Source organism: Chelonia mydas, chromosome 8, assembly GCF_015237465.2.
Source record: "Chelonia mydas isolate rCheMyd1 chromosome 8, rCheMyd1.pri.v2, whole genome shotgun sequence".
In the NCBI taxonomy this organism is placed as follows: Eukaryota; Metazoa; Chordata; order Testudines; family Cheloniidae; genus Chelonia; species Chelonia mydas.
Genome location: NC_057854.1, coordinates 73,295,874 through 73,322,835, shown reverse-complemented (window position 1 = coordinate 73,322,835; position 26,962 = coordinate 73,295,874). Strand labels below are relative to the sequence as shown.

The window sequence follows — 26,962 nt, the reverse complement described above, 5'->3', positions numbered from 1 at the left end:
AAGCAATATGAATGAGTGGTGGAGTAGCATGTGTCTTATTTGTTTTATAGTTTTGGTTTAGGGTGCGCTTTTTGTTTGTGTGTTTTTCTTGTATCTATTTATTATCATTTGTCAGTTCACACCTCTTGAAGTTATTGTTTCAGGCTGTCTGAATATGCAGGCAGTCATCAGTTGCACTCAAGTCACATTTATAAGCTTTTCTTCAACTGTAAGATCTAGAAACAGGGTGGATAAAAATCAATGATTTTTTTAATAATTTTTTTAAAATTTAAAATGGATTTTTAATTTAAATTAAATACTTTTCTTTTAATATGAATCCATTTAAAATTAAATTAGAAATTATAACAACCTAAGTTAAGGCCTAAACTTATTATAATCTATTAAAATAATTTAAAGTAGTACACGTTTGCTACTGAGGTATTAGAGAAAACCAAACGACTGAACTGGTAGAAGTCAGTGGCTACGCACATGCAACAAGAGTTTGCAGCAGTGCTAAACCAGCTTTTAACAGAAGTAGCCTCTTCCTCAAAGGCAGACAAAATATTGTCTTCATTTCAATTTATTCAGCGCTGTTCAGTTCAATGACTAGTTCATTCAAAAACCAGTGGGAGTAGAAAAAACGGGAAAGCTTTATTTCCTTTTCTAATCTATGAAAAATTAAAGATGATCCTACCACAACTCTAGAAATTGGGACCCTGGGCAGAGGCCTGTAGTGCCTTATTCTGGCTCTGGTGTGATGGGAACTTGAAGAGGAACTAAGCATGGTCAGAATAGTGACCAAGGTAGGAGATATTCTGTGGCAGCATTTAGACCAGAAACAAAAACTATTTTTCTCTGTTCCTACATTCATTTATGCCTCTGCAAAGGTAAGTGTTACCAGGTACTTTTCTGTGGTGGCTGCTATTTTCCCCGCCAAATCTAAGATTTTAATTTTTAACACACACCTAAGTCTCTAACCCTTACGGTTGTGAAGAAAACCTTCAGAACGTGAACATAGTGTAAACCAATGAAGTGAAGTCTGCCTGAGTCCACAAACTCAGTACATACTGAGTACATACTGCTCCTTTTCATCTCAATTGTGTGTTAGCTCTGAAGACCAATGAGAACAATTTAAATATCAAATGTAGTTAACAGTTTTGCCACTGAACAAAGTCCATAGGTAGGGTGACCAGGCATCCTGTTTTTTAGAGGAACAGTCCCATATTTAAGCCCTTCTACAGGTGTCCTGACTTTTTCTTAAAAATGGGCAAATTGTCCCATATTTTGTTTCCCTCCCCCTCATCAATACTGGCAGGTCCTGCTTCTGGCTGGATCCCTGCTCACCAGCTACTCGCCCACCAGCGGTGAATGGAGGGTCCAGTGGTCGAGGACAGGAGTGCAAGGCTGGTGGCAGGGCAAAGGCATAGCGTGCAGGGCCGGCCGCTCCCCCTGCTTGTCTGTCAGTGCAACCCCTGCTGCGTGCCAGCTCTCAGCCAGCAGGGCCTTGCTCCCTGTCCCATTTCCAGCCAGCATTGGCTGTATGCTGTGGCAGCCGGTGAGTGCGGGCCGGCACTAGGCAGTGGCTGGTTATGTGTCACCTCTACTGTCCACCATTTATGTGCTCCCCCTCTCACTGTCCACTCCCTGCTTTGCCCCTTCTCACTCACTCTCTCTGTCCCCTCCCTCCCCCCACTGTTCCTCCATATCCCTCCGGCCAGGTCACATCCTGCTCCCAGTGCTGTGTGGAGAACCAGCCCCTGGTCAGAGTGCTCAGTTTACTGGCAGGCTCCTTCCTTCCATCACTGCCTCTGCCTGGGCCAGTGCCCCAGGCAAGCCCAAGACCCTCTGGCCTGGGGAGCTGACTAGGAGGAGTCAAAGCCCCACACAGCGCTGGCACAAGGTAACCTCTCTGCCCCTCAGCTAAGCTCTGGAGTGGCGGGCCGGGGGCGGGGGGGGGAGAGGGAGGGAGAGAAGTGATTTCCAGTCTGTTCACGCCCTGACCCTGCAGGCTCCACAGCAGCCCCCAAGACAGGGGCTTAGCACCCTCTTCACCTGCCCCCTCCCGCCCTGGGTCCTACCCGCAGGGACCATGGGGCTTCTCGGTCCCCTAGGCACCCTCTGCTGCTGAGCCACCTATCTGGCCGGGTTTGCTGAAGTCCCTGCAGTCAGGTTCCCTGGTGCACAGTGCAGCCTTAGGGCTTAATCCCTTCCTGCCTGCGCTGTAGCTGGGGGAGGGCGAGGAGGGGCAGACAGACAGGAGGTGGCAGCCGAGAGGAGGTGTTAGCTGCCTTTTGACACTGTGCGGGCAGGAAGGGATGGGAGCTGCTTCCAGTTACAGAGGGGTGGGGGAAAAGAGAAAAGCTCTGCAAAGACATGGGCCTGGTCATCCCTTCCCGTCTCCTGCGGCTAGAAGCAGCTCCTGTCCCTTCCCAGCAGGGCCCAGACAGGCATGGAGGGCAGAGAGCGTGGGCAGGGAGGGGACAGTAGGTCAGTCCTGTACACCTCTCTCACACAGCACTCTCTCTCGCTCTCTCTCTGTGAGCGCGTGTGTGCGCATGCGCTCTCCCCCTGTGAGCCCTAAAGCCTTAAAGATAAGAAGGTAAATAAAAAGAATTCAACGATGCCATATTTCTTTTCAACAGGGATGTCAATTTGAACATTTGTACTGCATAGTTCTGATTGATTGCGGTTGAACTCTCTTGAATACGAGTAATTTTACCAGGTGTCCCATATTCAGCATAGGGAAATATGGTCACCCTATCCATAAGAAGGAATAATACCAAACATTATGAAGATGTTGTTGTGGGTTAGATTAAATCTCATTGACACTGATGGGTATGAACACACCTTTCATTTAAAATAGCTATGAGAGACAATTAAGGAGACCCGCCTACAACAAGGCATAATGAGTATGCCCAGAATTCGGACTGTTAGGTGGAGGGGCTTTGCTGAGTATTGTACAAAGAGAGTATGTATATGCTTCAGAGAAACATAAGAGAAGCAAGAGACTGGAGCCTTGTCTACACTTGCAAGTTAGAGCACATTAAATCATCCCCAGGCGGCCTAACTCCTAACTCCACACGGCCTAACTCCACACTGGCAAGGCACTTGGAGCGCCTGGACTCGGTAGCTGAAGCACCCCTGGAAATCCACCTCCATGAGAAATATAGAGCTTTCTGCTCCTGGGCTGAAGCACTGGGGTGTCAGGGTGGATGGGGTGTTGCATTACTGTGCTATGATTGGCCTCCAGCAATGTCCCATAATCCCTTGAAGTCAAGTGGCCACTCTTGGCATTGTTTTGAACTCGGCTGCACGCATGCAGCTATCCCCTTTCAAAGCTCCATTTCTGACAGCCGGCATGCTTATCTGTTCCAGGACACAAAGCAAACCATTACTGTAGAATCTCTCTCTCTCTCTGCCTCTGCATCAGAGCAGAGAGGCCAGCCAGGGGTGGGGCTGATGTCAGGGTTTCCTCCTGCCGCTGTCTGAACTTACAAGACAGCATGCTGACACACGCAGGGCCATCCCTAGGCATACGCAGAATACGCAGCTGCGTCGGGCACCATGAAATTTGGGGCACCAAACTGCCCCAAATTTCATGGTGCCCTAGGCACCTGTGTGCTGCATATGCGGCAGCACCAGCTCCGGCAGCCAGCTCTATCCCCCAGCCGGCCCCGCTGCAGGCTGCGCCCACTGCAAGGGGCGGAGCCATTCCTAGGGGAGTGTGGAGCCCGGGACAACTCCCTCCGCCTTGACTCTTAGTCTTTCCCCAAGCTCCACCTCCCCTCACCCCCATTGCACCTCTTTCCCCCAAGCCTCTTTCCCCAGTGACCCCGCACTCACCGGCAGTGACAGGAAGCGGAGCAACCCGTTCCCAGCCCACCCCGCTCCACCAGCTCCAAGCCGCATCACTCCACTTCCCACTGCCAGTGAGTGCGAGGGCGGTCCTTCCCCCTCCCGCAAGCGACCTTGCTGGGGCCAGAGAAGCAGAGCAGGTTGGGGCTGGGTCACTCTACTTCCCACTGCCGGTGAGTGGGGGGAAGGGCAGACCCCCTTCCCCAAGTCCCCTCCCCCGAGCAACACGGCTGGGGCAGGGGGAACGGAGCAGGCTAGGGCCGGGTCGTTCTGCTTCCTGCTGCTGGCGCCAGGCGCCTCGCTATTCCCCAAGCCGCTCTGGGCCTGTGGGGTCCCCCAAAACAGCCCCCCACAGCTCCTGCCTCCCCAGCCCTGCAGGCCTTGAGTGCAGCCCAGACCCTCCGCAGTGAGGAGCAGGTGCTCAGGCTGCGTAGTGCACCATAATTGGTAAGGATGGTCCTGGACACACTCTCCGCCCCCCAAAACATACTGTTTCACCCCCACCCCCACACACACACACACACAACACCCTCCCTGTCACACTTCAGGCCCCCCAATTGAAAAGCAGCTGGCAATCTAGTAGGATAACCTGGAACAATGGGATTGGGAAACCTGCATCGTGATGCTGTGCCTGCTCCATTAGGCATTGCAAACCCTTCCCAAAGCATGCTGCAGCCACTTGCACACTGGGATAGCTACCACGATGCACTACTCTCTGTGGTGTTGCAATAGCTGCTAGTGTGTACATGCTCCACAGCCACAAGGAGCACAGTGTGAATACACAGCAGTGCTTTCCCTGCTGCTGTCTCTGAGGGTTAGTTTAACTCTCAGAGCTCTACATCTGCAAGTGTAGACGTAGCCTGGGAGAGAGGGAGAGAGAGAGAGAAACAGGCTGGACAAGCATGGAGTACAACTCTGGAAGGAGCCTGAGAGGGAGTTTTCGGGTCTGCAGCTCCCTAAAGAGTCTTGGTGATCTAAACAAAGAAAATATCTTCTTTTGTTTTTTTGGTTCCTCCTGTATTCAGAGAAACAGGACTGTTTATTTACAAGGAATTTACAACACTGCATTGAAGAAAACAAAAAACAAAACAAACAAACAGACAAGAACAGATTCCACTGTCACTCTCTACTCCCAACTGCAATACACATAGGGGACAATAGGCATAATTATATATACAACCCACTGTCAGTGGCATCTTATTGTGATGTCAAAATGGTTTCCATCCAAAATCTGGTTGGAGGGAGGGAGGTAAATATAATTTCCCTATTATGGAGTAGTACTGTCTCAAGGTAGGCAAAATTGTCCTTAATTCATAGCTGGGATTCAAGACTTCCAAAGAAAGCCCCGCATGCTGCAAGAACTGATAGGGGCTCTTTAGAAGACTTATTTTCAGGTACTGAACCAATACCCCAGTAGTGTTAAAGAACACAGTGTGCTAAAGAAGGTTCAGTTTTTCAGATGAAAGAATTGGGGTCCCAACGGCTTGCAGTCATTAAAGATCCCACAAAACACAAATCATGGGTTGTTATCCAAAGTGCTCTACGCAAATTCTAGTTTGCACACAGTTACATTCTGCTGATTTAGTTCTCCCTGAAGTTTCAATCTGATGCAGTCTTCTTCACTTTGTATCCTACTATTACATAAGAGCCAAGAACATATGTTTGCTGCTTTTGTTCATAGCCATGACATTTTGCCACTGAAGCTGTGCGATCAGCTAAGCAACCCTGGATACGCCACAATAGTGACATTCTGCAAGTGCCCAAATCATGGTCCCCATTTCCCTTTTTCAGATAACAGCTCCAGAGAAGCAGCTCAATAATTATGTCTAAGATTTCATCTGAAGTTGCTTATTTGGTCAGGCTTGACAAAGCCCTGGCTGGGATGATTTAGTTGGGGATTGGTCCTGCTTTGAGCAGGGGGTTGGACTAGATGACCTCCTGAGGTCCCTTCTAACCCTGATATTCTATGATTTGGCTCCAATAGATGTATTTTTCCCCTCTAATACATACAGTTTTCTAGAAAACTCAATAGTATCAAAGAAACAGTTCTAAACAGACAGGAACACAGTGATTTACACACACACATTCAAAATGTAGGTACTACATTCCTTAACAATGCAATACATTTCAGCCTCTATCCACAAAGGGGCCACTCTTGCAAGACTTCACCTACAGTTCCCCCCCACCTCCCTCCATAGTAACTTGCCCCAGGCTTCAGTGTATGCATCCCCTCAGGTACTTCGATACACTCCATAAAGTTCTAAAGATTGTTAGGGAACACATTTTGACACCCATGTACATTTGCAAGTAGTCGGGTCCCAAAAAGAAGTAGGAATGCAAGACATAGTGCAGAAACCCTTCTCGTAACGTCACCTCTCCTGTCATTTGGGTAAGTGTCAGTCCTTAGTTTTGCATGCTGCTAATATTACTTTTCCATGAAAGCAACTGTTGTAGCAACCACATGGATTTTTGGCATAATGAATAGAAAAACAGGTGATTGCATGATTGTGAATGGAGAGGGAAGGTGTCCCACAAGATACTGGATAAAATTGTCAAAAGAACCTAAATGACTCAGGCCATGTCTTCACTACAAACTTCAAGTTGATTCAACTTATTTAAGCATAAAGCCACGACAGTAAGTATATCGCTTGTGCATACTTGGCTGCTTGCATCAATGTTGCATGTACTCACCAGGAGTGCTTGTTTTAATGCACAGTATGGTGGCTCTACAGATAGGTATCCCAGTGTGGTATTTGCTACTGGCAAGATTGCTGCCTTTTGGGAAATTTCCAAAATGCATTGTGGAGTAAAAAAAAGTCACACACAGGTGACAGGGAGCAAAGGGGTCAAGTTCATAACTTGTAACTTTCTCCCTCCCATAATGCTATTCATATCCCATAATTTTCATGCCTTTAAAAAAATAAATAAAAAAAAAAACCACAAACCCAGGTGGGCACGACCCTTTTCACAATCTACAATCTCTTAGAGTTTTGCAGTACTCTCACAACTGTTGCAAACACCGGACAAACAATCCTCCAATATCTGCAGAGCTGCAGGATAGATTGCTGAGGGACACAGTGAAAAAACAATTCGAGGTAGCTGGTAGCATTCACAGAGCAGTTGCAGACAGTCAAGGAACACTCCTGAGCTTGAGAAATGAGCACTGAGTGGTGGTATTGGACAGTAATTCAATCGACGAGCAGTGGCTGCTTTGAAACGAGCAGCAGCCGCTGCAGAATTTCTCGATGCAAATGGACACATTCCTGGATCTGCATGCTGACCTAGCCCTAGCTCACCAGCACAGAGACACCATAATGAAAGCTACATTGATAACAAAGAAGTGAGTGACGATCACGCCATGAAGCTTGCCACACTGCATTGCTACCAGTCAGTGGAAATCATTTTGAGGTTGGAAAATTTAGTGAGGGCCATTGTCATGCAAGTGTGCAGGGCCATTAATAGCCTCCTGCTACACAGGGACTGTGAATCTTGGCAATGTGCAGGACATAGTGAATGGATTTGCAGAAACAGGATTCCTGAACTGTGGTAAAGCTATAGATTGCACACACATCCCTATTTTGGCACCAGCCACCTTGCCACAGAGTCTATCAATAGAAAGAGCTACTTTCTATGGTTATGCAAGGGTTGATGGATTACCAGGGATGCTTCACTGACATCAGTGTGGGCTAGTCAGATAAGGGTGCACTGCTCACATCTTTAAGAACACAAGATTGGTCACACAGCTGCAAGCAGAGACATTCTTCCCGACCAGCAGATTACCACTGGTGATGTTGGAATGCCACTAATGATCTTGGGGAACCTTGCCTACCCCTTGTTCCCTGTGTATGAAGCCGTACACTAGCCACCTTTGCGTGATGCTGTTAAGATTCAACTGCTGGCTCAGCAGGCACAGAATGACAGTTGAATATGCTTTTGGTAGATGGCATGGATGTTAGCATTGTTTGCTTACAGGTCTGCATTCAGCAGGAAAAAATATTCCAAAAGTTATAGCTGCCTGCTGCGTCCTTTAGAATATCTGTGAGGCAAAGGAGAAGTTGCCACCAGGATGGAGGATAGAGGTGTAGCAGCTGACTTTGACTTGTAGGAGCAAAACAATGAAAAGTGTATACCTTTGTCCTGCTAATTTGGGGTTGGGCCTGGTGCTCTCTTTACATTTAAACACTGTAAGGAAAAATGCATTCACACACTCACCCAAGGCTCTTTCCCCTTCATTGGGCTCTGTGCTCGGCTGGTGGGACTCACTAGATTGTGGTGGAGTCTCAAAAACAGGTCCTGGCTGGTGGCATAGCTGGACCTCCATGCTATGTGTCCCCCACACCCCTCCTTCTTGCTGTTCACAGCAGGGTTCTGTGTCTCAAACTCCTCAGACCTATCTAGAGTGGTCTGACGAGTGCTAATGGAGTATCCGCCAAGTACGGCATGCAGCTTGGTGAAAAAATAAGTCTGCAGCTTAGCACCAGACTGATTGTTGGCCTCGTATGCATGTTGAAGTTCCTTCGCTTTTACATGGCACTGCTGCTGATCCCTATCGTATCCCTTTGCCTGCATTCTCTGTGCAATCTTTTCATAGATGGCCACATTTCCGTGGCTAATCCATAGCTGTGCCCGCACAGTCTCTTCTCGCCACAGGCCCAGGAGATCCAGTGCCTCCAATCTACTCCACACAGAAGCATGTCTAGTGCATGGAGCTAACACGGTCAGTTTGGCAATTGCATGAAACAAGAGACAGCTTGTGTGCTCACAAAGCTGGGCAATCAGGAAAAAGCATTTTAAAAATACACAGAGGTTCTAAAGGATGGTAGCTTCTGGTCTACGTGGCCCCTGGGCAGCAGAGTTCACAATTGTGAGCAGAGTGGTCAGTGTCAGGCATTGGGAAGAGCTGCTAGAGGACTGTTAGGGACGACATAGATCAACCAGCATCTACACTTGCACTGCGTCAACCTCAGTAGATCAACCATGGCTCAATATCATTCAATGAGATGGTTTTATTGAGTCACTGTAATATGGTGCTTACATTGGCTGGAGACAAATTTGAGTCTAGAATTTGAGGTAGACGTACGCACAAATAGGCTGATGTAAGGCAACTTATATTGACCTAACTTTGTAGCATAAACCCAGCTTTTGGAGTCTAAACCCCATTTTCAAAAGTGACTTAGATGCTTTTGAAAATGTTACCCAATCTCTATTAGGGTGTGACCACATTATCAGAATGTTTGAGAACTCCTGCACTACAGGTTTTTTTTTTTTGTTTTTTTTTTCCAATAATTATTTTGTAAATGTTGATGGCACTAACCAAAGAAAACTTCCTGGTCAGCCCAGACATGTGGAGTTTTCAAACACTGCATAATGCGACAAGTTAAATAGAAAAGCAATAATGCACCTGTAAGTATTGCAACAGTCCTAATGCCATGAGATAAGATTTAAACTCCTAACCCCCAAAAAAGCTAAAGTACATTAATGCTTTACACCATCTTAGCAACTCACAAACATGAATGAGTTTATACTTGCAACATCTGTATTGTAAGGAAATATTAACACCTTCATTTTACAGACAGGAAAATAGGCATAGAGAGATTTAGGGATTTGCCCAGATCACACAGGAAGTGTGTGGCGGAGCAAGGACCTAAATCCAGATCTCCTGAACCCCAGTCTAGTGCTTGAATTGCAACACCATCTGTCCTCTCACCTTCTGCTATCAAGATATGAAAGTATTATCCTTATTTTTAATATCCATGTCTCCTTATCTATTCCGCTTAGATTTGTTTGAGTCTTCCAAGAAAACTTTCATAGAAGAATCATAGAATATCAGGGCTGGAAGGGAGCTCAGGAGGTCATCTAGTCCCAACCCCCCCCACTGAAAGCGGGACCAACCCCCAGTTTTTGCCCCAGATCCCTAAATGGCCCCCTCAAGGATTGAACTCACAACCCTGGGTTTAGCAGGCCAATGCTCAAACCACCGAGTTATCCCTCCCGCCTAACAGAATGTCACCTGGTTCCATCCAAAAATACAAAGCTTCAGTATAAGTTAGAAGTATAGCTTGCCATGAATAAAACATTAAGTGTATTTGGGGAAAATAAATTGGCAACTCTGAGCCCAAGTAGCCATCTTGTTGAAGAAATGCCATTTGTGATAACACCTGTGTGACAGACTGCTGAAAGAAACTAAATAAAAATTGTCAGACTGCTTTAATGATGTTTTAGCAATCAAAACTTGTTTCTACAAAACATTTCATTTTAAGTTATTTGAAATGTTACAATCTGAAACTTGCTTAGAGTTGTGCTTTTTTGTTCCTAAACTACCAGTGTTGCAAATGAAGTCACTTCAACAAGACAGTCAACCATAAAACACGCTTTATTTATTATGAGAACCATTTCATACCCCTTACAATTTTAGACTGCTGGTGAGAATAAAATGAGTGCAGTTTTCCTTTACATACAAAGATAATATTTACCTAGAAATAATAGTCACAGTTAAAAAATATAAACACTTTTTCAAAGTATTTGCAACTACTGACTTTTCTGAAATTTTCTATGAAAGGGTAAATACCATGGTTTATGGTACCTGAACTTAAACTTTTGCTTATGATACTTTAAAAAGATCACTGAAATTTTTTTAAACTGATCTTGGGGTACTGTGGATGCTCATCCTATAGTGTAACAAGATATTATATACCTTTAATATAAATTTTGGAAAGGAACATGAAATAAGATTAACCAAATCAACTCTTACTAAAGAAAGCTGACTTTTAAAGATTCAGGTAGCTTAGAACAATTCAAATACTCGAGGCTCCTCTTACTTACATCTAGTTTCTCTCCCTCTCTGCTTCCTCAAATAACTATTTAGAGAAAACTGCAACTTATAACAGAAGAATTATATAGGAACACCGGAATTATCAAATCAGATCAGAAAAATGGTCCATCTAGTTGAGCAGACAGCACTGACAGTGTACCAGATGCTTCAAAGGAAGGGCAAGATACCTCATAATGGAATTATCCATCCAGAAAATATTTTAATTCTATGATCCAAACAAACAGGTAAAGTATCAGGGGTTTATGGTTCAGATCATATATTTTCTCTAAGCAAGAAGAGTCATTAACACTATAAATGCTCACCACATACAAAATTCAAAGTAAACTACTATTAGAAATCTCTGATGGAGAAAGACCTAGGAGAGAACTACCTGTAGTAAGGAGACTGAACTACCTCTTACCCTTATAGAAGGTGGTCCCTCCAAATCAGAGCTCAGGTCAGCAATGGGCCAGTGTAAGAAAGCTCACACTTTGGCTGCCTGCATCGTATCTGACCTGTGAATAAACAGAGGATTTCAGTTTCCAGAACAGCCAGTTCCTTAACCTTCATGCACATTAGAACTGATGAGAAAATTGAATCTGGGAGTAAACTATTGATTTTTAAATCATTAGCTTCATTTTTTAAGCCTGGGGGCTAGAGTCCCTGCTAGGGAAAACAGCTGGGGTTTTAAAATCTTTGGACCTATGCTTTGTTATTATTTTAAACATCTGCATCCTAAATGTAGCAAAGTGTCACAAAAGAATCATCTGAGGGATTTTGAACTTCATACCAAATTAGATGGTAGCAATGATCTATGCTTCACTAAAATACAATGTTATTGTAGAGGGAGCAGTATTGGCTACAGTTGAATGTGCACAACTGTCACCAGCCTAACAAACTGATTGTAGAAGATTTCCTAGCATGGTCTCTGCCCAGAGGTGAATTATTTTGGAAAGTCTGAACAAAATCAGTTGACCCTTTTTGCACAGGTAGGAGGGTAGAAAAGTAACACACATTTTTTCCCCATTATAAAAATATACTTGCAACTTTTATTAAAACAAAACACCACACATAAATCCACAGCCAAATTTGCTGTGGATTGAAAGTTGAAATTTGGCATAAAAATATGCAGATCTTATTAAAAAGGGGTATCTTCACTTGTTCCAGGGGAAATTAATCATGGTTGTAGAAAAAAGTTGTAAGATACTATATTATTTTAGATATAATGCTCTAATGTAACTAAAATAATATAAATAAATATAATTAAATATCATAATAAATAGTGCAAGAGGCCACTGCTAAAGTTGCATGTGCATCTTAATTTGATGTTTACTGATATTTATTCATTCAACCTTAATGTTCTATTAACACTTTATGGAACTATTTTAAAACAGCCATTTTAAGATGGCATGTTAGATCTGACCTCTACTAAGTTAAATCAGAACAACAGCATGGAACTGTAGAAGGGAAGTGTAACAAATCACTAGAGGAATAAAGCAGTGACAATGCAGAAACTTGAGTACCAAACATTCTCTGAATGACAGTATGTATCTTTAAGTGGATCCTAAAGTCAAAATTAGGCTGTCGATTAATCAAAATTAACTCAAAAAAATTAATTGTGATTAATCGCTATTTTAAACAATAGAATCCCAATTGAAATTTATTAAATATTTTTGGAGGTTTTTCTACATTGTCAATTACAACACAGAAAACAAAGTGTACTGTGCTCACTTTATTTTTGATTTTTTATTTTTGATTACAAATATTTGCACTGTAAAAATGATAAAAAATAGTATTTTTCTATTCACCTCATAGAAGTACTGTAGTGTAATCTCTTTATCGTGAAAGTGCAACTTACAAATGTAAATTTGGTTACATAACTGCATTCAAAAACAAAAAACAGTGTAAAACTTTAGAGCCTACAAATTCACTCAGTCCTACTTCTTGTTCAACCAACTGCTAAGAAAAACAAGTTTGTTTACATTTATGGGAATCAATGCTGCCCGCTTCTTATTTACAATGTCACCTGAAAGTTAGACCAGGCATTCGCATGGCACTTTTGTAGCTGGCATTGCAAGGTATTTACATGCCAGATATGCAAAACATTCGTATGCCCCTTCATGCTTTGGCCACCATTCCAGAGGACATGCTTCCATGCTGATGACGCTCATTAAAAAATAATGCATTAATTAAATGTGTGACTGAACTCCTTGGGGGGGGGGGGAACTGTATGCCTCTTGCTCTGTTTTACCTGCATTCTGCAATATATTTCATGTTACAGCAGTCTTGGGTGATGACCCAGCACATGTTGTTCATTTTAAGAACACTCTCACTGCAGATTTGACAAAACGCAACGAAGGTATCAATGTGATATTTCTAAGGATAGATTCAGCACTCAACCCAAGATTTAAGAATCTGAAAGTGCCTTCCAAAATCTGAGAGGGACGAGGCATGGAGCACACTTTCAAATGTCTTAAAAAAAGCAACACTCCGATGTGGAAACTACCACTAAAACCCAAATCACCAAAAAAGAAAAATCAACCTTCTGCTGGTGGCATCTGACTCAGATGATAAAAATGAACATGCATTGGTCCGCACTGTTTTGAATCATTCTCGAACAGAACCCATCATCAGTATGAACCCATGTCCTCTGGAATGGTGGTTGAAGCATGAAGGGACATACGAATCTTTAGCGCATCTGGCACGTAAATATCTTGTGACTCTGGCTACAACAGTGCCATGCAAACACCTGTTCTCACTTTCAGGTGACATTGTAAACAAGAAGTGGGCAGCATTATCTCTTGCAAATGTAAACAAACTTGTCTGGCTGAAGTAGGACTGAGTGGGCTTGTAGGCTCTAAAGTTTTACATTGTTTTATTTTTGAATGCAGTTTTTTTTGTACATAATTCTACATTTGTAAGTTCAACTTTCGTGATAAATAGATTGCATGACAGTACTTGTAATGGGGGAACTGAAAAATACTTTTTTTTCTTTTTTTTACAGTGCAAATATTTGTAATAAAAAAATAAATGTAAAGTGAGCCCTGTACACCATATTCAGTGTTGTAATTAAAATCAATATATTTGCAAATGTAGACAACATCCAAAAATATTTAAATAAAAGGTATTCTATTATTGTTTAACAGTGCGATTAATCGTGATTTTTTTAAAATCACAAAATTAATCGCAATTAATTTTTTTAATTGCTTGACAGCCCGAATCAAAATGCTTCAAATGAAATATTAATTCTTTAGAAAATTCACTAGAGACCTTAGTACTGTACCTCAAATTGCTCCTCCGAAGAGTTTCTCCCAATGCTCTTTACAATTTGGTTTTCCCTACATTAAGAATGGTAGATCCTGGAATACCTTAAAAAGATCTGATATTTGGGGTCCAGATAACATTTCAAAAGAAACAGATTCTCTATGAAAACTTGTAGGGATGACTAATTTTTTGTTATTAAATTACATTCTGAGTGAAGGACTTCATCATTCCTAGATTCCTCATCATTCCTAGTCCCCTCCAAGTTTTCAATGTGCTTGCACCACTAAGTCATTGAATTAAGACTGAACATTTAAAAAATGCATTCACATTAAAAGGCAAGATAACTCTGCTAGGGAATTATTAGGTCACAACTATACCGTAAATTCTGCAAAGCCAAGAAAAGCTGGGTGTCAAGGTTCCTTCCCCACTCTGAACTCTAGGGTACAGATGTGGGGACCTGCATGAAAGACCCCCTAAGCTTATTCTTACCAGGTTAGATTAAACACTGCCCCCACCAAAGTGTTACACAAAGAACAGGGGAAGTGCCCACTTGGAAACATCTCCCCCCCAAAAAATATCCCCCCCAAGCACTACACCCCCTTTCCTGGGGAAGTCTTGATAAAAATCCTCACCAATTTGCATAGGTGAGCACAGACCCAAACCCTTGGATCTTAAGAACAATGAAAAAGCAATCAGGTTCTTAAAAGAGAATTTTAATTAAAGAAAAAGTAAAAGAATCACCACTATAAAATCAGGATGGTAAATACCTTACAGGGTAATCAGATTCAAAACAGAGAATCCCTCTAGGCAAAACCTTAAGTTACAAATCCCATGTCCTCAGGTAAAATTGGACAGATAATGGATAAAAGGAAAAGTGGGACAGGGATAGGGCAAAAAGGATAAATTTTTAGGGAAAGGGGCAGGGAGCAATTGTTAACAGTAATAGTGTCATCCTCTATGGACCAGTATTAGGAAAGGATGGGGGCACTGTCAGTGGATTTCCAGATATTTGCTATCAGCAGAGGAATGAAGAGACTCAGGAATCTGGATTCCATTCCAGGCTCTAGAGGGGAAACATTCTCTAGGGAGCATAGCCTCTTTTGGCTCCTCATCCCTATCCTCTCACCTAGCTCCTCAAGCTTCTCCACCCTCATCCTTCTCTCCAGATACCCCTACAGTTTAAAACCCATTCTCCTTCCCCAGCCATTTCTAGTCCCCACCCACTTGTTCATAGTCTGTTTGCTCAGCCAGTCCCAGTTTCATCCTTTCCTGGCACCTTATCCAATCTGCTTGTCTCCTGTTGCCTCATCAGCTCCCAGTCCCCCACTCCTCATCTGAGTTCAGTCTCCCCCCCCCCCCCCCGCCCCCAACCAATGGCTCCTAGTCCCATTCCCCCACCCATCACTTCCCCACACCAACTCCCAGTCCCAGTCTTCTTGCCCAGCTAGTCCCAATTTCCCCTATCTTTCCCCCACCCCTCTCAGCCTCTAGTCCAAGTCCTCCCCACAATCCTCAGAGGCTCTTTGTCCCGACCAACTCCCATTGCCGCCCCCGGTCTGGCTCTTGACCACTCTGCATTTGTATCAGGCAGCTTCCTCTTCCAGATAGTCTTGGTGTCAGCAGAAAGGGACTGAGAGAACAGGAGACTCTTTCCCTGCTCTCAGTTCAGGTGCTTGGTCCCAGCCCACAGCAACCCAGAGCTACAACTGAATGGAGAAATCTGCTGAGCTCCTGGCTTGAGCATGCAGATAGATATTTTAGCTGCAGAGTTCTAGCAAGTCTCTAGGAGCATGTGCAAGCTGCAGTTTTTCAAATTAGGAAAAAATAATGTAATATATTAGGGGACCATTTTTCAATTTTCTTTAATGATATGCACTGTGGACCAAATATTGCCTCTCATTTATGCCCAAGAACAAAAAGCCAAACTCGAGGGGAGAAAATGCAGAGCGGAAGCACTGAATCCCAATCTTAGTTCCCCTATAACCTCAAGAGTTCACATTCAACACATCTTCAAATAATTCCAGCTGCGGTGGGGCTCTTAGCACAAGATATAGGGGTCAACATTACACATTTTACCTAATGACCCCAATTCCTTATGCATCTTTACCAGCTTTGGGCTGGATCCTGCAACTTCTTGGCAGGAAGTTGAGAGTCCATCACAAGTTCAGTTGTTTAGTCACTCTCAGCACAGAATACAGGCGCAAAATAATGTTGCTGTTGTAGCACTACTCTCTAAAAGTACACAACATAGCCCCGTTAAAAAAAAAAATCTTACGATTTCAACAAACTTGGAGGGAAGGGTACTAACTACTGAATCAGCAACACCATTTTTTATAGCAGCTGGGTTTTTCCTTGAAGGACTTCCATCCAGATGTTGATCAGGTCTTTCCCTGCTTAGCCTAAGCCCTGGTCTACACTACAAATTTATGTCAGTGTAACTACATCACCATACCTGCGAGTTATGCAGTTATATAGCCCTAACTCCCAGCATAGACAGTGCTATATTGACAAGAGGACTTCTCCCATACACATAACTACCACTTCTCAGGGAGGTAGAGCACCTATGCTGATAGGAGAAGCTCTCCCATCAGCGTAAGTAGTGTCTTCACAAAGTGGTACAGCTCCCCTGCTGCAGCGCTGTAAGTGTAGACAAGCCCTAAGAGTTTGAATAAAATTACAGCTCAAGGATGGCTACAAGCATACCCAGGAGATTTAAACATTCAATTATAACCACAAAAGGTAGACCTACCCTCAGTCTAGGAGGGCATCAGACTGGTCCAAAAATAATTGCCAATTGACTGAACAAACTATTTTAAAGCACTAGTTTATCAGAACAGTAATAAAAACAAAAAGGAAAGAATGGAACCATAGTGCAAACAAAAAGGTAAGCTTCTGACCACATCAGGGCATTCTTGTTGGAATATTTGACAATATTAGACAGTGGTCAAATAACAGGTGATTAGCAGACATTATTTGACCAGATAGTTCACTGTCTTGTCACACCTACCTCAGTCATTACTACATCTAACATTTTCTAAGTTGCTACCAAAAGACAGGCACCTAAATAAAAGTGGCTTGAGCTTTGATTGTGCTGAACTCCTACAGACTTTGAGAGCTCAGAGCTTCCAGAGCTCAGCTCCTTTGGCACTCAGGCCATTTTTATTAAGGTACCTAAATATGGCCTGAGATGCCTAGAGTTAGGCACCTAAGCCTGACAATTTTGGTCTATGTTCTTTGCTTAACAATGCCAACAAAGGATCTGCAATCAGTTTAAGTCACCACTCACAATACCATTTCCTGAGATCGTCTCCCTAGATGAATCATTCAATTATTATCTTTGGCCTAATTTTTCTGTAACTAGCTAGAGTACCAAACAGAAAAAATGACTTTGTTTGCCTTTGCAATCAAAGTAGAAGGTATCATAGCATCAGAGAAGTGGTACAAAAAAAAAAAGCTACATTTTAGAAAATTTTGACGTTCAGTCCACACTCAATTAAATGTCATCAATAGTTTACTTTATGGGATCGGTTATTTAATAGAAATGAATTTCACCATTCTTAGCAAGTTACACAAACTTTTATTTAAGGGGACCAGTTTCCCTCAACCCCAAAATTCACTCTGGAAATATATGTCTCAATATTTATAACAAACAATATTTAGCTTTTGTCTATACTCTTTTCTCTATTGTTCCTTTCCAGGACTTAATTTATAATGACTTGTCTTCACTGCATTGTTAGCTTGAGTTGGTACACTCGAGCTGGTCTAACTCAAGTGAGAGCAGCCATACTGCAAAGGCAAGCTTGAGCCACCTTCCAGTTCTACACTGTTCACACTGTAGAGTACTGATTCAAGTGAAGGCACTTGCCTTCTTGGGACATACTCCTTGGTTCTCAGCACCGCACTATTCTGAGCAGCTCCTTTCAAACTTTCACTGTGTATGTCAGAAAACTGTCTATTGTGGTCAAATGGGTGGAAGTAGTGTTCACCCAGCAACCTACTGCAGTACACCACTTCTACTTATGTTTGTTGTCTGCATTCTGGTGGAAAGCAATGGATCCCACTCAGAATGATGAGTAGGATCCACAGCTCTTACCCACCCAGCTCCTGGTTCCCCTGCAATCTTGGAGTTGCAGGAAGTGGCTGATGTGCTCTGTATCAGTGTTCCTACATAAGATGGCCTTCTCTGAATTTGCATTTATTGTTATGGTGATGCCAAAATAAAATTGTGTTGTTAAGTACCCCTCTCTTTCTAGCGCAAATCAAAACTCACAGAAACAAAGGGACTGAACAAAGATTATTTATTCAAACTGAATAATACTATCAGTACATCTGCTTTAAGCATTTAACAATGCAACAATGAATAACACTGTCAGTGGAGCCAATTTAACTTTATTACTCTGCAACAGTGCACTATACGATCAGTCCAGCTGCCTTAAGCAGATGTGACATGCACAAGGGGTACAGTGCCATGTCATAGGTACAGGAAGTGTATATAGTCAGGGTACCGGTCATCACCCTGCCATCTCTGCACAGAAGTAGAGTGAAGAGGTTAAACTTACCATGGGCACTTACTTCCATGCACTGAGTAACCCCTGCCATGCAGGGGTCATTGGGAGCAGCTCATGGTGTTATGGTTAAGGCTGCAATTTAGTCACGGAAGTCTCGGATTCCGTGACTTCCAAAAACCTCCGTGACTGCAGCCAGCCGCGACTGGGAGCTGCAGGGTTGGTTCCCTGCCACCGCCACCAGGCAGACCCTCCACAGGTTCCGGCTGTCGTGGGTGGCACCCCCGCAGCTCGCAGGCAGAACCTCCGGAGTTCGGAGCCGCCAGCGGAGGGGACCCTGGAGCTCCCAGCCCAACCACAGCTTCCCAGGCTCACATTATCATGGATATTTTTAGTAAAAAAGTCAGGGACAGGTCACCGGCTTCCATGAATTTTTCATTATTGCCTGTGACCTGTCCGTGACTTTTACTAAAAATATCAGTGACAAAATCTTCGCCTTAATTATGGTTTATGGCTGCAAGATTAGGCTGGAGATGAACCTGGGCAAATGCAGTGGCCAGGCTGCTCTGGCACTTACTGACCATAATGCCTAGAAGGCATACAATCATTTGATGTGGGTTCTTCTTGTGTTTCTGCTAGCAGTCTGGCTTGCACATGGCACATTATGGGCAACTTACTCTGCCACCATGCATTTCTCCCTCTCCAACATCATCTTAGCCGCAATCTGGAATTGCTGTTCCTCCTCCAGCATCTCCCTTTGAAGCTTGAAGAGCAGGTCAGACCTTCTGCCCAAGCCCCTCAAAAGGTCCTCCTGTGTTCTCTACCTTCTGCTTCTAGACTCTGGTGCTGATAGTCATTGGCCTTCTGGGTGGGTGGCTGGACTGCACTTATGCAGATGGGCTGTAAAGCAAAGAAACAGTACATAGCTTTACTGTGTAGGGTAAGAAAGGAAGAGAATCTCCCCTTTATCTTTCTTTGTCACATCAAGATATTAATTGAGGGGAGTGAAGTGAAACTCTTCACTTTGCAGCTGCTAAATTCCAGAGTTCTTGAAATGGCAGTTTGTTCCTCTACATTCCCTGCTGTGCTGCATGGACATTACTGGATGCCAGGTTCTAGGGGTGGAGGGGTAGGGATGGAGATCATGGTTTCCTATGCCCAGCAAGAAACGCTGACGCAGCATTACCTAAAATCTACCCTCTGGATGTCGGGGATGGTGAAGGTAATGATGGTTCCCACACCCCAAAGGGACACTACAGATGGCATCTCTTAAAGGCCGCCCTCCACCACATAACATACCCTTGTATAGATTGGTTCTACAAAGGTAATAACAGGTCCTTTATGTCATATCTGCCCCTCCTCCCCCCAACCATAACAACTGTCAATCAAGACCTTACCTGGCTGAAGTAATGCTGTTTCAGCTGCTGCTTTCTGCATCTTCTCCCCAGAGTCTTGGTCAAGGATGGAGAGACTGTGGCCCCTAGCATTGGTTCTGCCTCACCCGAGAACTCCGCATCCAGAAACAGGCCCAGCTCTGGGTCCTCCTCAGGATCCTCCATGATCAATCACTCATGAACTTCTCAAGAGGCCTTTGAGCTGCCTAGGTACAGAGCTGTATGCTGGCGATCACCCAGTCAAACTGTAGTCAAGTGAGCTTGCCAGGGTTTCACTTAGTCATTTCCCAGCAGTACAGTGTCTTCAGGGATTTAATAGCTGAGCTAGAACAAATGCTACAGGTGCAAAGGGCCACATGGAAGACAGGGTCCAAGTATCAAACTGAGTATTAATACACGGCAGATAATGTCCAATCAAGATACGAGGGGGGACGGACAGACAATTAACCTGGGTGGAAGTTTCAGGAAGGCATGGGGGGGCCCTCATGATACTTGAATGGACTGGACTGTAAGCAGAGTCCTGATTGCATTACTATGCAAACTTCACCTGCACTCAAGCTTCAACCCATCCATCCCAACAAGCCACCGGCATCTACCTCCAGCTTAATGCACCACTTACTTTAGCTAGAGATGTCTGTGTGCAGACCTGAGGCAGGTAAGGGACAACATTCAAGTTATTCTTCAAGATAACAATGCAGTGAAGAGAAGCCCCTTGTTTTGTTTTTAAATTAGAACTTCAGCAATATTAACATAAGTCAACTAGATATCTACATACAATTGAAATGTAATGTGTACTGATGTCAATAGGACTAATCAGCTGAGTAACTGCTCACCAGTGTAAAGCTATCTATACACTGTGAGCTTCTTCAGGGTATAGTCCAGGGTAATTCTATTCAGTATCTGGGTTCTACAGAATACACAATAGCAATAGTACATATCTGCCTAAGACTGGATTTCAGTTACTCCCTTTAAACTCTATTGCCCAAGTTGGCCAGAAAAAAAAAAAATCCAACTTATTTCTAAGCGCCACCACTTCCAAACACACACATAGCACAACACAAGAAGCCTGGTTAGTAGGAGCTGGTCAACATGCACTTTGGCTTAACGTCACTCTCACTTTAGTTTTGCAGTTCATCTTCAATTTAGTCCTTCACTTTAGATATATTTTCATTTTAGGAAGACTGATTTTAACAGACCGAATGTCCTCCATGGCAGGGCATCTGTATGAAACAGCTGTTCACACAACTCTGGGATCAATATGGCTTGCAAACTTTTTTTTGGACAAGCAACTTTAGGCAGGATGCCAGAGCAATTTATAGCAATTAGACAAAGGAGATGAAGGATTCTCTTCGGAAGGACTGCCGTTGCAGAGCAGCAAGTCCGTAGATAACAGGATGCCGGGAGCAGTGTTTGGCTGGAAAGAAAGGTACTCTTGTTCTACCACAGGAAGACCCTTTCTTTCCTTGGATTTTTTTAAGAGTGAATCTTTTGCTGCTTTGCAATTAGTTTAGTTACCCTGCTCTTGATGTAGGTATTATAAAAGATTACAGGAAAAAGTGGCTAAGAATGATTTCATCAGATCCTTAGAACCTAAGGCAATCCCAAAAAACTGCCTTCTTGAAGCCTGTTACAGATTTCTTCACTGCAAAACTCCCCTAGACAGAGAAGTTCTATATATAGTGTTTCTGAATTATATTTATTGACAATTCTTGCAAGGCATATTTAACCTGTTTTCCTCAGTATTTTCCCCACACAAACTGTGAAAGTAAGACTGGCGCAACTGACCAGAAATTACAGCAAGTGAAAGCTAAAGAAAACCTCTTTGTCTTACTTTTCTAAATAAAACTTAACCTGGTAAACAGCAACAGGATTTTTTCTTTTGTTTTGTTTGCTTAAAGGTTTTAACATAATGGCTGATCAACTGTAGAACAGAAACAGAACTAAGCCAGAACATAATTTTAGAAAATCTGGTAGTGACTGAGGGAAAAAGAAGAACGTAGGTTTTATGGAAAGTTTGTTTAATATATTCACTGTGTAGATGATTATTCATACAGATATATTTCATATGGACACGTGGCAATATCCTAGAAAACTCTGAACAATCATTAAATGATTAGGACTCTGGGAGGGCAAGAATTTTGAGATGAGCCAGAAAGGAAGAAAATAATTCAGAGCCAGCAAATACTGTTTCTTTCCTCCACGCTACATTCTCACCAATCCTCTTGGTCTTGGACATGAGCCAGGAAACACAGGCATGAAGGAAGAAGCTTGACACACCTAAAAAGGCATATACACAAACATCTTGCCATCACTTTTACATTCTACTAAAATGTGTGCTGCATGGTAATTATACAGTCATCCCCTGGGATGCATATCTGGTAAAACCACTTCTGGCAAAATTCAAAGCTGGATGCATTCCAGAGGACATGGGTAATAGCAAACTGAAAGATATCAGGACGAATTATTAGCCAGTTTTTCTGTAACTAATTAAAAACCTCTTATAGCAGAATATAAAGTAACATGTATCCCTTTGGTTAATTCTACAAAGTGTTTTACTACCATATTATATAATCTTGTTTAAATAAACTACATAGAACACAGGTCTCAGTTCTGTACTGCAGGTTCCAGTTAACGTTTACTATGCTTCCAGCTCATTAATATTGTCGTTTGACCACATTAGGAATTTCCTTTTGTTATCTGCTCATTTCTATTTTAAATTATTTATAAAGACACAGTATGTTTCACAACCAGGTTGGTGTGAACACATAACATTTGGTGTTTGTGAATAATGGAGAACTGCAATTGATAAGGCATGGATGCATTCACGTTTTCTCTAAAAATGGTAAACATATACATTAGACTCTATGATGATGAAGGTCTTGATCTATTTATATCTTAAATAATCAGCAATTTGAGGAACAAGTGAGAGATGGACACTGTACTACAGTAAAAGATAAGATAGAAAAACAGGATGTTCTCTCATAAGTAAAGAAGATCGAAAATAAATCAAGGATTAAAAACTGAGGGAAATCAGGTTACTGTAATTTTCTGCTACCAGTGACTTTTCTGATTGCTCGCACTTGAGATCTTTTAAGACAACAGGCAAATTTTTGCCTCACAATATTATTTAAGCCAGTAGGACTGCACATGATATGACTAAAAAATTCAGCACAGTATTTCTCTTGGTAGCGGTTACATTTCCAAGCGTGAAAAGCTCTTCTCTACACTACTGTTGCCACACATGAATCTACTAGTTTGTCAATCTCTTCAGCCTCACAATACAGTTATTCTAGTTAAAAGATTTGCACGTAAACTGGGTGCTCTTAGGAACAACCTAGATCAGCATTCCCCCAAATTTTTGAAAGCTAAGCCCCCTTCCCTTCAAAATAAAGGGAATCAGACACACCCATGCGTGTTTGATGAGCAGTGAAATAGTTAACAGTGTTAACATTTAAATTATTTACTGAGGTAGCATCCATTGAAATGAACAGGGCACTTCATACTTCAGAGCCATTGTTTCAGGCTTCCTTCAGACTCAGGCAGACATTGCTTCAGATACATAGTGCGTGTAACACACACGTCAAGTTTTTCTTTACAACCATAACAACTAGAGACTTGTTTTTTTTAAAAAAAACGAGTAGGAGACTTGAAATCTGAGGCTCTAGAGAACTAAGAGGTCTGTCAGTGCCATTTTGGCTAGTTATTTGTGCCTTCCCCAGGGGAGATATACCCACACTTCGGGAGATACTGTTTTTGACCGTTAGTAAGGAGGATGAAAAAAATAAATAAATCAGTGAGACAGACTCTTTTCTGAAGCCAAGTTCCAAAAGGGGAGCAACAAACACGACAGTTCTGGGTCCCAGATTCTGAGGGCTGGTCTATACTGTCCCAACACCAGTGTAAATTACTGCAGGCCAGGGCTGCTCTATAATCCCTAAAGGAATAAATGCTAGTGGAGAAGCACTATAGAGCCACACTTGATCCACCAGTACCTCTGCAGGCAGGGGCAGCAAGTTGTATGGGCCCGTGGTGCCTGGGCTCCAGCAAATTCAGAGCCTGGGGGGCCCAGCTCCACCAGTGTTTGGGGCCCGGTCTCTCCCCTAGCACCGCCTGCCGACCCCGCATGACTCCCCGAGAGCGTTCCCCGGCCCCGCCTGCTTCCCCTGCGCACCCCCTCCCCAAACCAGCCCTGCCTGCCCCGGGCAGTGGGTGGCTGCCCCGGGCAGTTCCATGCTGTGCTCCCTCACCAGCCGTGGCCGGCTACAAGGGAATGGCACTGCGGGCAAGATGAGGCAGCTGCTGTGCCTGCAGAGGGAGGAGGCGCATGGCAGCATCCTCCCAGGCAGGCGACTGAGTCAACTCCAAGGAGGAGGGGGGCTTATCCTGGCGGGACCTCCTGAGCAACAGCCTGGGGGGAGCTTGGGTGAGTGTCAGGGAGGGGTGCCCCCCCCAAAGCTCGCTGTTGCCAACAGAGAGAGGGCTGGGCTGTGGGGAGTCCTCCTCTCTGGCCCCCACCCCAGCCCTGGGACAGCCTGCCTGCTGCACCCCAAACTCATTCCCCCAGCCCAACCCCATGCCCCGCAACCCCCAGTCCCAGCCCAGAGCCCACACCTCTCCTGTACCCAAACTCTCTCCCAGAGCCTGCACACCAAACCCTCTCCTGTACCCAAACTCCCTCCCACAGCCCACACCCCCTCCTGCACCCCAACCCCCTGCCACAGCTCAGAGCCTGCAACCAGCACCCAAACTCCGTCTCAGAACCTGAACCCCTCCCACACCCAAACTTCCTCCCAGAGCCTGCACTCCAAACCCCCTCCCGCACCCAAACTCCCTCCCAGAGTCTTAGGCAGGGGTGGGGGAGGACTTGGACCCATTCTGGGCACCACCAAAAATTATACAAACCTGCCGCCCCTGATGCCAGGGTTGGGAGGGGCCTGCTCCAATGACTTTACAGCAGCCGAGAGATCAACCCACTCCATCCTCCTTGGCCAGGGGTATTATCAATCAGCCAGCTATAGCCAGATTTGAGCCCCTTTGTACAGCCCGAGGCGCACACAATGGCCAGATAAGAATAGAAAATTTGGCCTAATGTCTATCTGGTTTACACATTAAACAAGAGTAAAGTGTTTTGACTTGCATCCTCATTTTTACCAACCTTTGGGGGCCCAAACTTGCTACAGGAGCTAGATGTTAATCAATTCCATTTACATAATTTTTTTAAGAAGGTGGTACAAGAACCAATGAAGTTGGGAACCACTAAACTAGGCAACAGCTTTCTCTCTTTACAATAATATTCTCTTTTGGTCCTCCACTGCTATGTAGTATTGCTATGTGTTGTTTAGAATCTTCCAATCTCCATCCCAGACATAACTACATGTCAATAACGGGTTAAATGAACCCTTTATATAAAGTCTGGTGAGCCCTTTGGGATCTTTAGAAGGAAGAGCTATACAGTATGGGAACACCACCACACAACGACAAGTAGAGCCAACATATTGACAGCCACCTGCCAATTCTACACATGCATCGAGTGGCAGAAAGCACATATCATAACATAGCCTTTTTGAGTGTGAATTTATTTTGCTATCTCATTAACCCTCTCAAAACAGAACCATAAAAGTGTCTTTCAGAGGCATCAGTCCAAAGTCAGAATGGCTACTACTTTTCCTTCTTTCCCCAACAAATATAATAGGAAACCAAAAGAAAAAAAATTGTTCCAGGGATCCCAATGAGAAGTTTTATCAATGTTCTGACTCATGTTTTCTGTATATTTCAGAATTATGTCTCTGCAAAAGGTGGTTTCAAAAGCCAACGTCTTCCCATCCCAAGTCCAGTGAGGGGTGAGTGGAGGTAAAGCAGAGATTTGATGGTGGTTAGATTGAGTTATATTAGGGTAGAGGAGGCAACTAGTTTGGAGGGTACTAGCTAGGAAGCCTATACAAGTGTCTGATTTTATTTTTTAAATGTATTTTACAGCACGTACTTCAACAGATAAAGTTCTTAAAAGCAGGTAACTAAATAAATAGTTTAAGGATAACCCTTCCCATTTTAAATGCAAATGTTATTGACAATATTGCAGCTCAAACAGCAGCATTACAGAAGTCAATACTATCCCCTCCACTCCAAATACCCCCTATAAAGGTCTAGAGAAAGGCAATGCAAATGACAACAGACCTGAAAAATACTTCAGTACAAGGAGATAAAGATGGTGGTTTAGGACTACTAAGTTTAAGAACGAGGAAAGAGGTGATGTAGTAAGTGAATAATAGTACAGAGAAGATTAATCAAGCGCTCCATTTACCCTCTCTCAAAACAGACAAAGCAATGGACACCCACTGAAATGAAAATGCAAATATGAAGCAGATACAAGGAATTTCCTCCCCATATGCCTGAAGACATTCCTACACTAAGCGCATAGTCTGTGGATTTCAATATGAGACTCCATGTCACAAGGTATTCTTAAGGCAAAGAGAATTTTCTACCAAAAGATCTTGTTTTGTTTTACAAAGATTGTTATTATTACCCTAATTTTACAGATGGGGGAAAGTGTATGCACAGACAATGTATGTAATATATATTCATAGCATACATTAATGCTGCCTACACTACATACACAGGTACACACACACAAGGACATGCATGTGCACACATGCAGGGTGAAGCATCTGTTGTATATACAAAATATAGTTCTTCCCAAAAATAAAATATAGATCCCTTTAAAATGGTTTGCTTTTAGGGCAAGTGCCTCAAAAATGAACTATCTTGCTGCCCATATAAAGAATTACATTTAATCTAAACTGTTACCGAATCCTGTCATTTTCTTCTCAATGGAATGGATGTCTATAGAGTTAAAAAAAGATTTAACATGAATACAGTGGTGGCTCAAAAATGAACCATCTTGCTGCCATATAAAGAATTACATTTAATCTAAACTGTTACCGAATCCTGTCATTTTCTTCTCAATGGAATGGATGTCTATAGAGTTAAAAAAAGATTTAACATGAATACAGTGGTGGCTCAAAGCCATTGGTAATATGATGGGTGTAGCTAGCCATTTGAACGGCACTTTGGAACTTGTTACACACATTAGTCCACATGCCAGCCTCTTTCTCTGGTTTCTGATTATCTCTGTAAACAGAGATGACTTTACACAC

General features: G+C 43.3%; 1 protein-coding gene across 5 annotated transcripts in view; it reads right to left on the bottom strand.

Moving 5' to 3' along the window:
• Window positions 1-26,962, bottom strand: part of DIPK1A (divergent protein kinase domain 1A) — a 40,711-nt gene that overhangs the window by 12,497 nt on the left and 1,252 nt on the right. The window contains exons 1-3 of one of the 5 annotated variants that reach the window (XM_037906813.2): window positions 19,812-20,608; window positions 19,092-19,314; window positions 11,067-11,160 (exon numbers count right to left, since the gene is read on the bottom strand). The exons of 2 other annotated variants lie outside the window; for them this stretch is intronic. The gene's annotated coding sequence lies outside the window, so the exon portion shown is untranslated. Of the gene's footprint in view, window positions 1-122; window positions 146-11,066; window positions 11,161-19,091; window positions 19,315-19,811; window positions 20,609-26,962 lie in introns of those variants that run through there. 2 more of the 5 variants (XM_027821360.3, XM_043520949.1) reach the window with 2 other exon arrangements.